This window comes from Mercurialis annua, linkage group LG3, assembly GCF_937616625.2.
Source record: "Mercurialis annua linkage group LG3, ddMerAnnu1.2, whole genome shotgun sequence".
In the NCBI taxonomy this organism is placed as follows: domain Eukaryota; kingdom Viridiplantae; phylum Streptophyta; class Magnoliopsida; order Malpighiales; family Euphorbiaceae; genus Mercurialis; species Mercurialis annua.
The window spans coordinates 9,372,993-9,389,704 of NC_065572.1; the positions used below are offsets into that span (position 1 = coordinate 9,372,993).

The window sequence follows — 16,712 nt, forward strand, 5'->3', positions numbered from 1 at the left end:
CTTTGTCGTTTGACATTTATTGTCGTGTAATAACTGGATATGGAGAATATAGAAAAGGGAAAGTGAAAGAGAAACAAAAAAGGAACGAGATAAAAATGACAGCAAAAGAAAAAAGAGAATAAAAATGACCCTTAAAATAAGGATATTTTAGTCAAAAAAATAGTTCTTTTAGTTTTGTGAAATTCATTTGCAAATTCTTTATTATGCCTGGATTTACTGATCCACCAATTATAACGAAGTTTAATTTTATGATTTCGGTTTTCAAATTTTATAAGTTCATTCATTTGTTCAAAAAAAAAAAAATTGAAATTGCAAATTTAGCAATTTTTAAGAAATTCATATGAGGCCTTCAAGAATTGTTAACTTATCTAATTTGGCAGACAAACAGGAAAAAAAATACACTTAGTGAATATTAAAAAAAGCCAAGATCCTTCATACTCGTTCTTCTGCTCTTCTTCTTGATACAATAATCTGATGGAAACCAGCAAAGACTCTCAAAACGCAGCTACCTCTCACACAATTCCAACAGTCATGGTTCAAGAAAATATCAGTTCAGCTAATGACAATCTGATCTCTCTCAATGCCTCATCTCAAATTCCATTCAAACTTGCAAAGAATGGTGAAAATTATGCTTCTTGGAAGTCTCAAATGACTAATTTACTTTTCAGTTATGGACTTTTTGGCTATATAGATGGTTCACAACCATATCCATCAGTATATGATGAAAGGTTTACTCTTTGGACTCGTCAGGATCGACTCGTTCTTCTAGGTATCCAAGCCACAGTTCACAGTTCTATAAGTCTCACAATCAACAATTGCACTACCTCTGCAGATGCAAGCTTAGCACCACCAATGTCAATCGTTCTAATACTCGAATAATCTCCATCATGTCTTCTCTTATGACCAACAAAAAGGAAGGTTTATTGCAACCTATATGAACAGGGTTAAAAGCCTTCTTGATGATTTAGCCCTCATTGGCCATCCTCTAACTGATGCCCAAATCATGTCCTACACATTAAATGGTTTGGGAGATGAGTATAAAGAACTCACAGCAGCCGTTCGTGTTCGTGACACGCCCATTTCATTTGAAGATCTCCATGACAAACTGATTAATGAGGAGATCATTCATGGTGAGCCAAAAGAAGAGAATGTACAAGTTACAGCTCAATTCACACAAAAGCGATCAAATTATAAAGGTGGAGGTGGCAGAACTCGTGGTGGCTACAATAACACCACTAGTAATCTGTACAACAATTTCAATGGACATAATTCATATCAACATAATCTGCAGTCTAATCGACAACAGTCCTCTTATGGACGAGGTATGAACTCTTCTCCTTTTCAATCAAACTCACGATATTGGAATCAAAACTCTTATCAGGGACATCAAGACTAATCTTGCAATCGTATTTGTTAACTTTTGTGACAAATATGGTCATAATGAAAAAACTTGCCATTCATCTGGACAATCAACATCTTTCCACTCTCGACCCCAAGCAAATCATATATGTTGAAATCGAGTCCAGTCGAACCCCAATAATAACAATTGGGTTCTTGATTCTGGTGCGACTCATCACATTACCTCAGATCTTCATAATATGTCCATGCATTCAGATTATGTTGGTAATGAAGACGTTGTTGTTGGTAATGGTAATGGAATATCTATCTCTCATGTTGGTTATTCTACTATTTACTCTCCTATTACTTCATTTAAACTAGACAACATTCTATGTGCACCTTTGATAAAGAAAAATTTAATTTCAGTCTCTCAATTTTGTAAACAAAATAAGACTTCCATTTAATTTTTTCCTAATCATTTTCTTGTGAAGGATTTAAATAGGGGGCATCCTTGGCGCAAGGCCTGAGTAAGCACAATCTCTACGAGTGGTCTTCTCTCAAATCATCTCGTATCACTTCGTCCACCTCTGATGCGCTTTCATCAAATATATGGCACCAACGTCTTGGCCATCCATCTCCTCCAATTCAAAGAAAAATCCTAGCCAACAACAACATTTCAGTTTCAAATTCTTCTAATGTTGATGCAGTATGTGATTCTTGTCTTTGTAGCAAAAGTCATATATTGTCATTTAAAAACTCATCTACTAACTGTGATAAGCCTTTTCAAGTTATATATTGGGCCCTGCTCCTGTTACTTCCTTTGGTAATTTTCAATATTATGTTATTTTTGCTGATTATTTTACAAAGTATACTTGGCTTTATCCTCTTAAATTAAAATCTGTTGTGGGTAGTGTTTTTGAAAAATTTAAAACTCTTATTGAAAATTATTTTCAAATGAAAATCAAGACCGTATATAGTGATGGAGGTTGTGAATATACTGCCTTATCTCATCGCCTAACACGTTATGGAATCCAACATCTAACTTCTCCGCCATATACACCTGAACATGTAGGGTCAGCTGAACGTAAGCACCGACATTTAGTCAAAACCGGACTCACTCTTTTGCAAAATGCAGCCATCCCACTTCGTTTTTGGTCCTACGCTTTTCAAAGTGTTGTTTATCTTATTAATCGGATGCCCACACCTGTTTTACAAAATGACACGCCTTATCACAAATTTTTTGGTCATAATCCCCTTTACACATCACTAAGAATGTTCGGTTGTTTGTGTTACCTTTGGCTTCGACCTTACAACAACCATAAACTCGAATCAAGATCCCGTCCATGTGTTTATCTTGGATTTTCTGTTTCTCATCACTCCTTCATTAGTTTTGACATAAAATCAAATCACATATTTATCTCTCGACATGTTGTCTTTTTTGAAAAAATATTTTCATACAAAAACAAAATTGATTCTGAATTTTCCATATCTTCTCAATCATTTTCCAAGATATTATCTCAATTTGCAAATAAGAATTTAAACTCATTGTTCACAACCGCTGCCGAATCGGAAGAGTGTATGTCTGCACCATCTATAGTTCCAAATATATTGCCTGTTAAATCCTCATTAAATCCTCCTACATCTTCCGCTTCGCAACCAGTGTCTACTACTCGTATGGATGATGCTACTTTCTCCCACAATCAATATGCTTCTCGATGTTCACCAACACATGTTAGTTCTTCTTATTCTGTTCCACATACTTCTACGATGCCATGTTGTGATAATGCACAATCTGCCTCATCACCTTCTCCCAAACCAGCCCCATCATCCCACATTGTCACTCGGGCTTAAAACAACATTCATAAACCAAAAATTCCCTTTTCACTTCATACGACAACCTCTCCTACCCTTCTGCAAATTGAACCCACATCTTATACACAAGCCAACAAGTGTTCTCTCTGGCGTGAAGCTATGCGCGATGAGCTCCTTGCTCTCAAAAATAACAAAACATGGTCTTTAGTTCCCCATTCCCTTACACAAATATTGTCGGTTGTAAATGGGTTTATAGGATTAAACAACATCCAGATGGCTCCATCTCACGATATAAAGCCCGTCTTGTAGCAAAAGGCTTTCACCAACGCCCTGGTATTGATTTTACTGAGACATTCAGCCCTGTTGTAAAACCTGCCACTATACGTCTTGTTCTTACACTTGCTATAACTCGTGGTTGGATTTTGAATCAACTTGATATTAACAATACTTTTTTACAAGGTACTCTCACAGATTGTGTTTTTATGCAGCAACCTATTGGCTTTGCAGACTCCAAGTATCCATCTCATGCTTGTAAGCTAAATAAAGCAATATATGACCTACGCCAAGCTCCTTGAGCATGGTACACTGAACTAGGCTCATTTCTGCTTGCTAATGGTTTTACTAATTATAAAAGTGACACATCATTATTCATCTACAGCTCTGATACCATAAAAAATATGAATGAATATTGTTGTGTATTTTATTAACAAAGATCATTACATTATGAGATATTCTTAGGTAGACTAAGTCTATCACGTCATCCGGGAACTAACCTATCACATTATGACAAGTCATTAAAATAGTGGCACTATTGTAATTTTCTTTATTATTTATTTACACTTTTGAATAGCAATATTACGATAATGCCATTATTTTAATGACGTGTCATAATATGATAGGTTTAGTCCACGGATGACGTGGTGGACTGAGTCGACCTAAGAATTTCTCTTACATTATATAGATAAGAAGGGAATGTTAATCCCACTAATTATGGTTGTCCAGAAGGTAATTAAATCAATCAGATCAACCTAATATATGCAAGATTAAATCAATTACAATTAGGGTAAATGGTAAACTCTTTGTAAAGGAAACAAACTAATTTTATGCTCTATCAAATATTACAACTCATAAGTACTAAGTGATCAAATAATTAAAATAAAAAATAAATTTATATTTTTTATTTTGTTCACCAACTTTTTTTCCTACTTTCTTCCTGCATCACCTATAAATTTAATGACTAAAGATAGAAATTGATCGAATTTGTAATCAAAAATTCGCTCGTGAGTTATAAGAGATGTAAGAGAAAAATTATTATATGGTAATGTCACGACCCAATTTCATGGATCGCGACCGGCGCTAGGGTATGGGTATGGTCGTACCAAAACCCGTAGCAAGCCTCGCGGAAAACAATCAAACATATAAACCTGCAGAAACACTGCTCGGGTGCAACCGAGACTCCAACCTAAGTCTAGCAATTTATATCACAGTTCTAATATAAACAACTTAAATATCTGAAATACTCAGCTGAACCGAGTCTCAACAGCATGCTTTATATATAACGAGATAAATCCAGAGTATACATACCAAAGGTAATAATAAAATAATCGGACCAATCTGACAATTCAGAGTACGATAATCAAAACAAATACTAGTCCTACTGCGGTCTAAGAGTTTAAAACAATAGAGTAATTTTATTAACATAAAAACCTCCAAGAATCAATAATTGGAGATGACCAAGCTTTTAAATCATAAACCTGGAAAAATTGGGAAAACAACGGGGTCAGATATACTGAGATGAGTTCGCAATACTATTTACATTTACTAAGTTTAAAACCCTTAAATCAAAACATTTTATACTAATATAGTATGATTATGGAAAACAGTATTGAAATGATCCCAGCGTAAGTATGACCTATCATACTGATAAACCCAGAGTGGACGGGAACAAATCCTCGTCATATATATATATAAACCAGCGTAAGCAAGACTTCAGTCTGCCGTTTCCCAGAGTACTTACCGGTGCACACAGTCTCGATACAAGCCTATCGAGTAGCTCGTTTCAATCCAGATCCATAATCCGTAAAAACAGTTCAAAAGCATTTATAATATTAAAATACGATGCGGTACTTAATAAAGCGGTAAATAGCACTACAAACTCACTGCTTGCTTATCCATGTGAATCTTGGCAAACAGCTAACCCTGCGTAGACTCCGAAGCACGAGCAGTCGACGGGTCTAAAACATTATACAAGTTAAAATTCGAACAAGCCCTAACTCTAAGAATACTAGACACCACATAGGACTAGCATCTCGAACACAACCAAAGAATCAACCAAGGTGACCAAGTACAACCAATGTATATCCAAAATATTTCATTCAAACCAAATAACAAAGTTAGACAAATTAAGTTTAGGTGAGTTCTTATCTTTAAAACAAAACCAAAGTTCTTTCATAGCTTAAATACTTCATTTAAAATCAAAAGATTTCCCAAAGTAGCGTGTTAGCCTTAACTGCAGTATAGCTCAACATCACATGTTGGGAGACCACGTCTAACCCGACCCATCCATAAACCAAAGTTAAAACCAAAGTCTTAAATCAAATCTTAAATGAAACCAAAGTTATTTTAATAAGAACTCATACCCTAACTTAATAATGCCAAAACATAATTTAGCCAAACAAGCTTGCCAACACTTGGCAAGTAACACCCAAGGTACATACACTTAAATATATCACTTAAATAGACTCGATTAGATTCAACACCTTTCAAGTTCATCTTGAACCTAAAATAGGTTGACCGAACGCAAAATAACCATTTAACACCTTACATGCCTTATATCTCATTAAACCCATTGATAAACCACAACCTAAGATAAGCTAACGTTTGTAACGAGATTAAATCATTATTTTAAAACACTTTCCAGCCCTTAGTAGCTTGATTACAATCACCCTAAGTGAGCAAAATACAAGCCACAACGTTTGCTAAGCCTTTAATTCAATAACACCCAAGTAACATCTCAAATGCTTTAAACTAACCTTTGCAAATAATTTCCAGCAAGGTTAACAATTCAAAACAGCGAATTAAACCTTTGTGAAACCTTAATTCACATATGATTAAGCCTTAGTCAAAATATCACAAATCCCCCAATGTATTAGTTGCTAGTTATTAACCTATTTACCCTTCAAAGGAGATTTCCAGCTTTTAGCTTAAAGTTCAAAACAGAATTTAATCCAACAATGTTAATCAATTGATAGTACGATGTCATAAGCACAATTTCTTTAACCGACCCAATGTATTGATTAACATCTACAACCTATGATTTATTTACTCAAAGATTTCCAGATTGTAATAAAAGCTTAAAACAAGAATTTCAATTCAAAACATTACCCAAAGCATTAATCCTCCAATTAACTTAAGCAAATAAATCCACCCAATGTATTAGTGACAAGAACAAGCCAATAACCACACCAATTAACATTTACAGATTTTAGAATCAAGGCAAAACAGATATGTAAGCCAAGCTACCCAAAGTATTGAATTAACACATCATCTAGCAATCTCCACAAACTATAACAAAGATTTAGAGTCACTAACCTTTTGTAATAGATTAAGAACAACCAAGGGAAGAGAACCCATAATATATTTGATTAGAACAAGCCTACAATCAACCAAACGCCATAACTAATGAATCCAACTCAAAGAGACAAGGAAATCGATGAATTAAACAACAAAGGATAGGTCTAGAACACTTACTGAATGTCTAAATCACCAAGGAAAGGTAGGAAATCAGTTGGGAATGAATTAGAATCGTGTTTAGGGTTTTAGGAAAAAGTGGGGGCTGATTAGGTTTCAGAAACGGGCTTTTATAATCCGTCCCGTAGTGAACCGGTTCACTGGCCGGTTCTACTGGGCAGAACCGGTCAATGAACCGGCCAAGCACAAAGTGAGCCGGCCCTCTGGCCGGTTCTACTGGGCAGAACCGGTCAGAGAACCGGTTTGCCCTCTGCTCAGTAAAACTGAGCAAACCGGACCTCCAAACCGGTTCTACTCAGGAGGTCCGGTCCTAGGTCTAGTCGAGGCTTTAAAACCGACTTAAAACATGTCCGAACACGTCCCGAAAGCTACGATACGATCCTCCAATCGCACACACAAGTGTTAACCAAACCGACACCAAAACACATGCACAAACCGAAGTGAAAACACGGCTAGTGTTCAACCTAAACCGAACATTATACAGTCAACCAACCTTCGAATCGAGTCATAAAAACACGGGGTATTACAGGTAATTTTTTAGAATACATGTTTCGGTAATTTATTTACACTTTTACATGTTAGTTTTTAACTTTTCTTTTCTGACTTTTTTTATTTATGAAAAATACTTTTTTTTAATTCACAAATACCTTTTTTCGGTTTTGAGTTTTCACCAAATTTTAGTTTTCGTTTTTTTCCGGTTCGGTCGACCGAACCGACCGATTGCACAGTCCTTCAGTTTTTAATAATATATTTTCTTTATATAGATTTTTTTTCTGGATTTTTTTTTATTTTTTTATCGTATTTTTATAGTGTAACAATAGTGTTTTTGTAGTGTAATAATAGTGTATACATACTGTATTTATGACATTTTTATAGTGATTTTCTGGTCCATACCATAAATACACTGCAAATACACAATAAACACTGCAAATATACTAAAAAAATGGTAGAAATACGCCAAAACATAGATATCCCGAAAAACACTAGAAATACACTATTAATACACCAAAAATACACTATAACGTAAATATATTATAAAATCACTAAAAGTACACCATATATCAATTTGTTCTTTACAAAATCAGTAGCAATAAACAAATATATGAATAAGAGAAAGACAAAATAATTTTATGAATAATAGAACAATTTTATAAACAAAAAATTATAGATCTACAATAATTTATTTACAAAAAATTTAAATCAACACAAAAAACATAAAATATTTACACAAATCTAAAATGATGTCAAGAAATCCATAGCGCGAACGGACTAGTGCGAACGGAAGAGACAAACAGAAAAACGACCAGAAACGACGAGAAATCCATCGGAAATATACGAATGGAAGCGCGAACGAAAAAGCGAACAAAAAAGACGAACAGAAAAGCAATCAGAAAAGATAAACTGAAAATCAAAAGAAAAAGAAGAAGAAAAGAAGAGAGAACTATAAGAGAGAAGAGAGAGAAAAAAAAGTGGTTATGTAAAAATTTAACCTAAAATGAGGGGCTACTATATATAGTGGGTACTTTTATAAATTTACAAAAATAGATAGCATATGAAATAAAGGTAAGATGGTCAAAAACGGTGTAAATACTTTGGCCAAAATAGGTATTTCGCTAATAATTCCAATTATTATCTATCTAACTATTGTAACAAGACTTTCAAAAATTAAAATTAAAATTAACTATGATAAAAAAAATAGGTATAATGTTTATAGCTATCCACAATTTTGACCATGTTATCAAATATATTTGTACAAACCATCATTCGTTCAATTTTTGCCAAATATACATTTAATAGGTTTGGAGTTGATGTGGGTGATATTATATACGCCACATAAGATTAATTTTATACTTATAAATGTATAGCTTCGTGACACATCAATCCAAACTGATTGTTGGATATATTTAGTAAATATCGAAAAGGTGATGGTAAATATAAAATTACTTTAAAAACTATAATTCAAATCCATCTTTTGTCAATTACGACAATACCTTTTAATTTTTATAAGAGTTAATTACACATTGAATCAGCACATTTACACCCTTTTTTAAATTTACCAAAACTTTTAAAATTTATAAATTAAAATCACTACCCTTTAAATTATTTAATTCTATCTTGGCAAATTTTACCTGACTAGTCAAACGGAAAATGACGTGCTACAACATTTTTTAAAGGTTAAATACATATTAAATCACCACTTTCACATTTTTATCAATTTTATCGCGACATTTTGTTTCTTTCAAATCTAGCACCAACTCTCCCATTTCACCTTCATATGTGATTCAAAGTACCACACTACTTTTTGTATGTCTATTCAACTAAAATTTATCGGATTTAAAAGGGGTGATAGATTTGAAGGTGGTGATTTATATGACTTTCAAAGGTCGTGATAAAAATAAAAAATCGTGTAAAGAATATCATCATCTTTTCAACCGTTGTCTTATGTATAACATCGTGCCACATCAATATAAATTGATTGTGAAAATATTTGGTAAAAATCGCAAAAACTGATGGTAAATATACATGATTTTAAAAAGGCACAATTATTTTTTAAGTCCAAAGCTTTGCAGCTTTTGTCAATTATGACTAAACCTTTTAATTTTTATAATTATGTCCAGTTCGAAAAGGTGTAATTCTCTATGGGGTATGACAAATAAGGTTTTTGGATTGTGAATCGAAAGATTAAACTCTTTAAATGCGGAATAAAAGATTTAGAAAAATTTAAGGGATAGAGGATTGACATAAGAGATTTAGAGTGGTTCGAACCACAAATAGATCATAATCCACTACTCAAACAAAGTTTGAAATATAGAATCCACTATACAAGATTCACAAGAAGTTTTTTAAGCTAACTTCAAGTTTAGTGCTTTATACCTAAAAACCAACTATGATATTTTCCAAAGCCAATATCTAACTTATAAGGGTTGAGTTTTCTCAAAGCAAAACTGTAACATACAATGATTTAGGAGTTTACAAGCTTACTCTAAAATTACAACAAACAAAAAAAATTTAAAGACGAGAGGTTTGTTGTTTCAATGTTTGTAAATCATTAAACTTAAAACATTGTAAGTGAGTTTATATTTATACCTAATGCAACTACAAGCAAAGAGGAAACAAACAAAAACCACTTTGCTGAAAACAATATTATCACGCCCGTGACATTGTGCGTCGCACCTGAGATATGTGCAAGATGCCAAAACACTTCAACGGCTAGTGCCACATGTCCACCATCCATTTGTGGATTAAAAATATATCTGTAAAGCTTTCAACGGTTATGAAAGTCGTGCCCATGATGCTCTATGTCGCGCCCGTGACATTCGTCAAAATGATATGTTTTTGAAAAAAACAGCAATGTCACGCCGGTGATATAATTTGTCACACCCGCGACAACACTACTACCCCCGTGACAGCACTGTCACTCCCATGACAAAATGTGTCACCCTCGCGAAAACTTACTAGAAGTCCGAAATATAGAAATTGTGGTTTTTTGCTAGAAGACTCTAAATTGACTCCCGAGCGATCCTATAGGTTCCTACACACTTATAAATAATATTAGAACACTCATAGTTGATTGTGAAAGTCAAAACAAAGGAGTATGAAAAGACAAAGGTCCAACAAAATGTCTTTTTGCAATTGTGTCTAAATCTTTGAATTTCAATCTTAAATTCAGACATTTGTATCTTTTATCAATCACGACAAAATTTTGAAAATGTTGCCTAACTTTCAAAAAGAGCTACTATGAAAGTTTAAGTTTAACAGTAATTGTTAAAGACGCAAAAGTTAGCATTACAATAAAATTTAAAGTTTTGGACATAATTACAAAAAAAAACTTTCAAATTGGACATTGGAGTAATTACAATATATTATAAATTTATGGGTCAATTTGCAAGTTTGACAGACTAAATTGACCATACTCAAACCCTTAGGGTCTCAAAAGTCTTTTTTGATACTTGTGCACATCAAATAAGCCATTTAGCCATAGTTAGCACTCCATTTAATGATTAATACGAATTTAATTATTGTAATTATCCTAATTAGACTTCTAAGCTCACCCATGTACTGACTTGCACACATCCCACTCAACTCTAACACCCATTTATAGATTTCTAATCGAACTTAGACTCTAGCTAACCCTAACCTTTATAAATAGAACCTTAGCATACATTAATTAAGGGTTTAACCCGTCAGACTATAGGTAATTAATCAAACACAAAGAACACGCACAAACCCTAGAATCCCCTTAGTTGGCCAAACCATACACTTCCATACACACACACACACACACACACACACACCAGTCAATCAAATAAGCTTCTATGCTTTAATCTCTTCAAAATGCATAATTGCTGATCAAACATAAGCTGGATCTTCATTCGGACTGCTAGAAAATGAAGGACTCAAAACGCAACTTCTAAGGACCCAGATTCATCTTTTATCACTTTTTCATATTCATATGTCAATTATGCATGTTTGTGCTAAAAGTTGTCATTAGGATGCATGTTTAGTCTATTTTTACTATTTTAATATTTTTGCCATAATTGATATATTCTTATTCTTCTTTCATGATTGCCATAAAATTGATTTAGAAAAATGTTTATTGGTTGTTTCCACCGGTTTTAATCATTGTATGCTAATCATGTTCAAATCTGATGCTTAGAACGCATGTTTAGGACTTAAATTGTCATTGTTTGCCTCATTAGTGGTTTTCCATGATTTCCATAACTTTAAGCTTAGAAACATGTTTAGTTTGTGTTTTTGATGTCATTGGACATATATTTCGAGTATATTCGACCTTTCCTTACATGTTTCCTGCTTGTTTTTATGCCTTTTTTGTATGAAACCGGACCAAAACAACAACTCTCGCAAACTAGCCGCGACGGTTCCGACGCCACCATACCATGGTGCCATCGTCGCCACTCATAGTAGTGCCATCACAACTCCATGTGGTTCCACTGTTCTTCGCCAACGGACTCTCCTAGATCTTTTAGATGCGTTCCACAATTTGTTTTCGGGTTCGTTTGAGCTTGGAATTAGGCCTCGTTTGAGCCTACAGTTTTGCAATTAGTTGTAGGACATTATTCTATGTTATAATGGACCATACATAGTGTATGTCAGGCTTAAATTCATGTGGGTCCTGAATCCCAAGTCCGTCAAAGACTAGAAACTTTTAGAAGCTATGTCGGGTTTGTTTGAATTGGGAATCGACCCCAGTTTAAACAAATGGATCCGTATCAACAAGATAAAAAAATTTGTGTTTTGACCGAGTCCTGATTCTAATCACACAAACAGCCAGATGATAGATGAGTGTTAAACACTCCGATTCTATAAGGTTATAAAGTATTCTTAATCTTGTATGCATATCAAACTTCCCTTGTGTATGTTTTCATTATTTATACACTTTTCAAAGCATGTCCATAATTCAAATATTAACAGGCTAATAAACTTAACCACGTTAACCTAGCATTAAATCTAGCAAGTCCAACAAATCACTTAGAAATCATAGGATTGCCATGAAATGTAATTAGAATGTTGCATAAGCATTTAAGATGACTTAAATAAAATTAATCTCACTTAATGCATACGATTTAGACTTTGTGTACGCAAAATTATCAAGACCCACCACTGTCTGCTACATGATAAAAAATACCAGGATTAATTGCTTGTTTAGGAGTACCTGCCACATGTCTCACATGCCAATCCCAGATTGAGTCATACGTGCGTCTCACATGCTTTATTTCTTTCCTTTACCAACTTTCTAGACTTGTTTACATTTTCAGTACAATATCATATGAACTGCATGTATGATTAAGATGAGATAACCGAATATGTCATGTAAATACGATGTGATCAGTAAACTAAGTATAAGAATTTTAGTAGTGTCCATCGAACTTGGTCTTTTGGTATAATGTAAGATGGTCTCACCCATAAGCGTGATAGATCTACCCAGTCGGTATAAAAGACATTTACTAGCTTAATTAGATGGCGACTCCATTTTTCAAAACCTTTTCATATCCAAAGTCATCCATAAACGTAGGCGAGCGGCTTCCGAACCTCGCTCCGCCTCACAACCAGATTATTCCGAAACCCATATTTTTATTTCAATATCCATCCATGAAAAAACAAACGCCTAAGCTGACGTGGCGTGCCACCTATTTATCACTCATAACAAATATTAGGGAAAAGGTACAAATAAGGCCTTGAACTTTTTTTTCTAAAATGTTGCTATTTTTGAATTTTGAAAAGTTCAAGGGCTTATCAGCACCTTTTAACTACAAAAATCAATCAAGATATTTTTTGCTGTACCTTACAACATTTAACAATGTCTGTTTTTATATATCTTAATATATGTTTTGAACTTGAGGACCACTCCCTATATATTTAAAATGTATGTGCAAATTTTATATAAGTTGTTTAAGAAACATTTGTTGACAAATAAATAAGTCTTGAAAAACTCAAGCACTTTCTTAATAAATTTATATATTATTTTTTAGCAAAATACTTTATAATTTTTTTAAAAATACATAATTATATATATTGGCATTTTAAATAAGTATGGAAACCCTTTTATCTGATATTAGTAGATTTTTTTATGTTATTTTATCCTACATTTCTAATTGATTTTTTTTTATTACGACGAGGAAGAAAAAAATAAACATGTGATTTTCAAATTTAAATCATACATTCTTACTAAGTATGCCGGATTATTTTTAATGAATTATTGCTAATATTAGATTCATATTACTACAAGTTTGAGATTGTTTTTAATGAGTTACTACTAATATTAGATTTTAGAAGAGTTAAACTTCCTAAATTTTTTAATGTATGACTGACGGAATAAATATTTGATGGGGATGATAAGACTAACTCCTCCGACAACTTTCCGATAGCTTAAAAATAGTTAAATTTGAATATTTATTAGCTATTCACCAATTTAGTAAATTGCGAATCTGAGATATATTTTGCGAGATTTCATCGGTTGCTTTTTTTGCTACTGTAGATGATATTGTATTCTCAAATTTACTACTGCATCTATGAATATGTGCTATTTTTTCAGATCTCATAAAAAACAGCTCTTCTTAAGAAAATAATGAATCTGTTTTGTAAATAAAGTTTTTTTATTGAATTATTTGACATTAAGTTAAGGTGAAACAAATGGTCCTCAAACATAATTATGATTTGTTTTATTTGCTGCAAACTATTTATCGATCATTCCGTAAACTTTAAATTAATAAAAAAAATTGACGTAACGAATGAGATATGTTTCAAATGGTAAGAGCATAACAGTACAAGATAAAACTAAAGCCAATCTATACCATAAAAATTTAATTATCTCATTCATAAAAAAAAAAATTATCCAAATAATAAACTAATCAAAGATCGACATATAAGTAAAATGAAAATTTACTTTAGCAAATAATTGAACTAGAAATAACAATAATGAAGCAAATAAAATATTTATAATCGTAGACTATGTTAGTTTAACTGAGGTAAAATACATTAAAAACCATCAATCTTTTATCTTTTTTTTAATATATTTTTATTTTTTAAAATCGACAATTTTGTCTAAATCCTTTCACATTCAATTGTTTCACTTGAAAAAAAATCAATTTTTTTATAAATAATTTGTTTAAACTCTTTTTCATTCAAAAACTTTCAAAATAAATAATTTATTTGAGCTTTTTTTGAAACAAAAAAATGCCAATTTAATATTTATGGGTACAATTGAAAATGAAAGATACATATTTGAATGAAATTGCCAATATTAATAGGTCATATTATTATCTCAAAAAAAAAAATAGATCATAATATATTTGAAAAGGAAATAAAGGTTGAGTGTTTTTAAGATATTTTCCATTTATTTAATAATAAGTATACACTCTATAAACATTAAATATTTACTTTCTTTTTATAATTAACGTTACGGAATTAATCAAATTGTTATTGTAGGGATCAAAACATTAGCAAATAATTAGACTAGAAATAACAATTATGTGGCAACCTAAATTGTCAAAACATGAGAAAAAAATACCACTATTATAAAGTGTATTTGGAAGTTGTCAAATGTTTATTGTAGGGAATTCCAAATATATTCCTCTATTTTATTTGGATAACTAATTCATTCTACGCATATCATATTCAATTAAACAATATCCATAATTAACAATAAAATGGATTTTATGTTTTCACAAAATAAAATTTCATTTTTATTCATTCTATATTGAAAACAATAATATCATCAATAACCAATCAAAATAATTAAATTAAAAAAATATTATCATCTTTAACTGTTTATTTAATTAAAAAAAGTGGAATTTATAATCTATTTTATAATACCTTTTAATCAAAGTAAAGATGCACCATCAACCTTTTAAGAAATAGTAACAAATTAAATTAATGTTTTTATTAATTTATAATCTATTTAGCTCAAAGATATAATAAATGTCTATTTTTCCTTTTTACAAAATAGTTTTAAGATTTCCAAGTCAATTGTTGTATATAATCTTAGCATTGTAAATAAGTAAATATAATATTTCGCAAACTTTAGTAGATCTTCATATGTCCTTTTATTCTACATTCCTATTTTATTTTTCTTGGTACAATGAATAAGTGAATTTTTTAAGAGAACATTTTAATATATGAACAATACGTTTTTACTATTAAATTAAGCATGTCATGTCATTTTTAGTGAATTATTACTAACATTATATTTAGAGATTATGAAAAAATTATTTTTTTTGAAAATTTTAAATTATTGATTACTTTCATTATAACAAGTGCTTGTCTGACCGATTAGAATTAATTGATCGGAACAATAAGACTCCGATAGCATAAAAATAGTAAATTATGAATATTTATTAGCAATTCATAAATTTAGTAAATAGCGGATCTGAGAAACAGTTTTTGAGATTTTATTAGTTGTTATTTTTTAAAATTTAGAATAAATTTCATTTTCAAATTTATTAACCTATCTGCAAATAGGTGCTGGTTTTCCATCTCTCTCCAAAAATAGTTCCTCTTAAGAAAATAAAAAAGTTGTTTTGTAAATAAAGTTTTTTGATTGAATTATTTGACATTAAGTTAAAGTTCAATATGATTCAAAATGAAACAAATAGTCCTCAAACATAATTATGATTTTTTATTTACAGCAAAACTATTTACATGGTCACAAACTTAAATCAATAAAAAGTAACTATAATTCTATAACATATCCATAAAAATATAATTATCCAAATAATAAACTAATCGAATATCAAAAAAACAAGTAAAATGGAAATTATTTTAGCAAATATTTAAACTAGAAACAACAATAATGAATTGATACAATAATCATCATAAGGGAGTCCGCATAGATTCAACTTAATAACAAGTATTTTTATAATAAAAAATGGTCATAATATGAGGAAAAACCCAATTATCACAAAAAAAAAACATTTGGGAACTAATCAAATTGTTATTTTAGGGATTAATTTTTTTAGCAAATAATCAAGCTAGCAAAAAAAAAATAGTCAAAACATGAGAAAAATGCCTTGATTGGGGATTAATCAAATTATTATTGTAGGAAGACCAAAACAATTCCTCTTTCTATTTGGATAACTAAATCACTTTACACATATATTCAATCCAAAATATCCACAAGTAATAAGTTTATTGTTTTGTCAAAGTTTTGATTTTATAATGTAAATAGTAGGAAAAATAGGGGCAAATCTACAAAAATCAAAAAGAAAAGGGGGAAAAGGAAAAAAGACAAAAAAGAAGTATAAAAATAAAACAAAATCTGGTATTAGGAATAGCCCATAGAAAAACTAAGCAAT

At 31.4% G+C, this 16,712-nt stretch overlaps 1 long non-coding RNA gene across 1 annotated transcript; it reads right to left on the bottom strand.

Annotated features, from left to right (window-relative positions):
• Positions 1-4,682: 4,682 nt before the first annotated feature.
• Positions 4,683-7,158, bottom strand: LOC126675112 (uncharacterized). The gene is made up of 4 exons (XR_007639683.2): positions 6,901-7,158; positions 6,742-6,805; positions 5,311-5,384; positions 4,683-4,904 (listed from the first exon to the last, which is right to left on the bottom strand). It is a non-coding gene; the product is annotated as an uncharacterized LOC126675112 (long non-coding RNA).
• Positions 7,159-16,712: the final 9,554 nt, after the last annotated feature.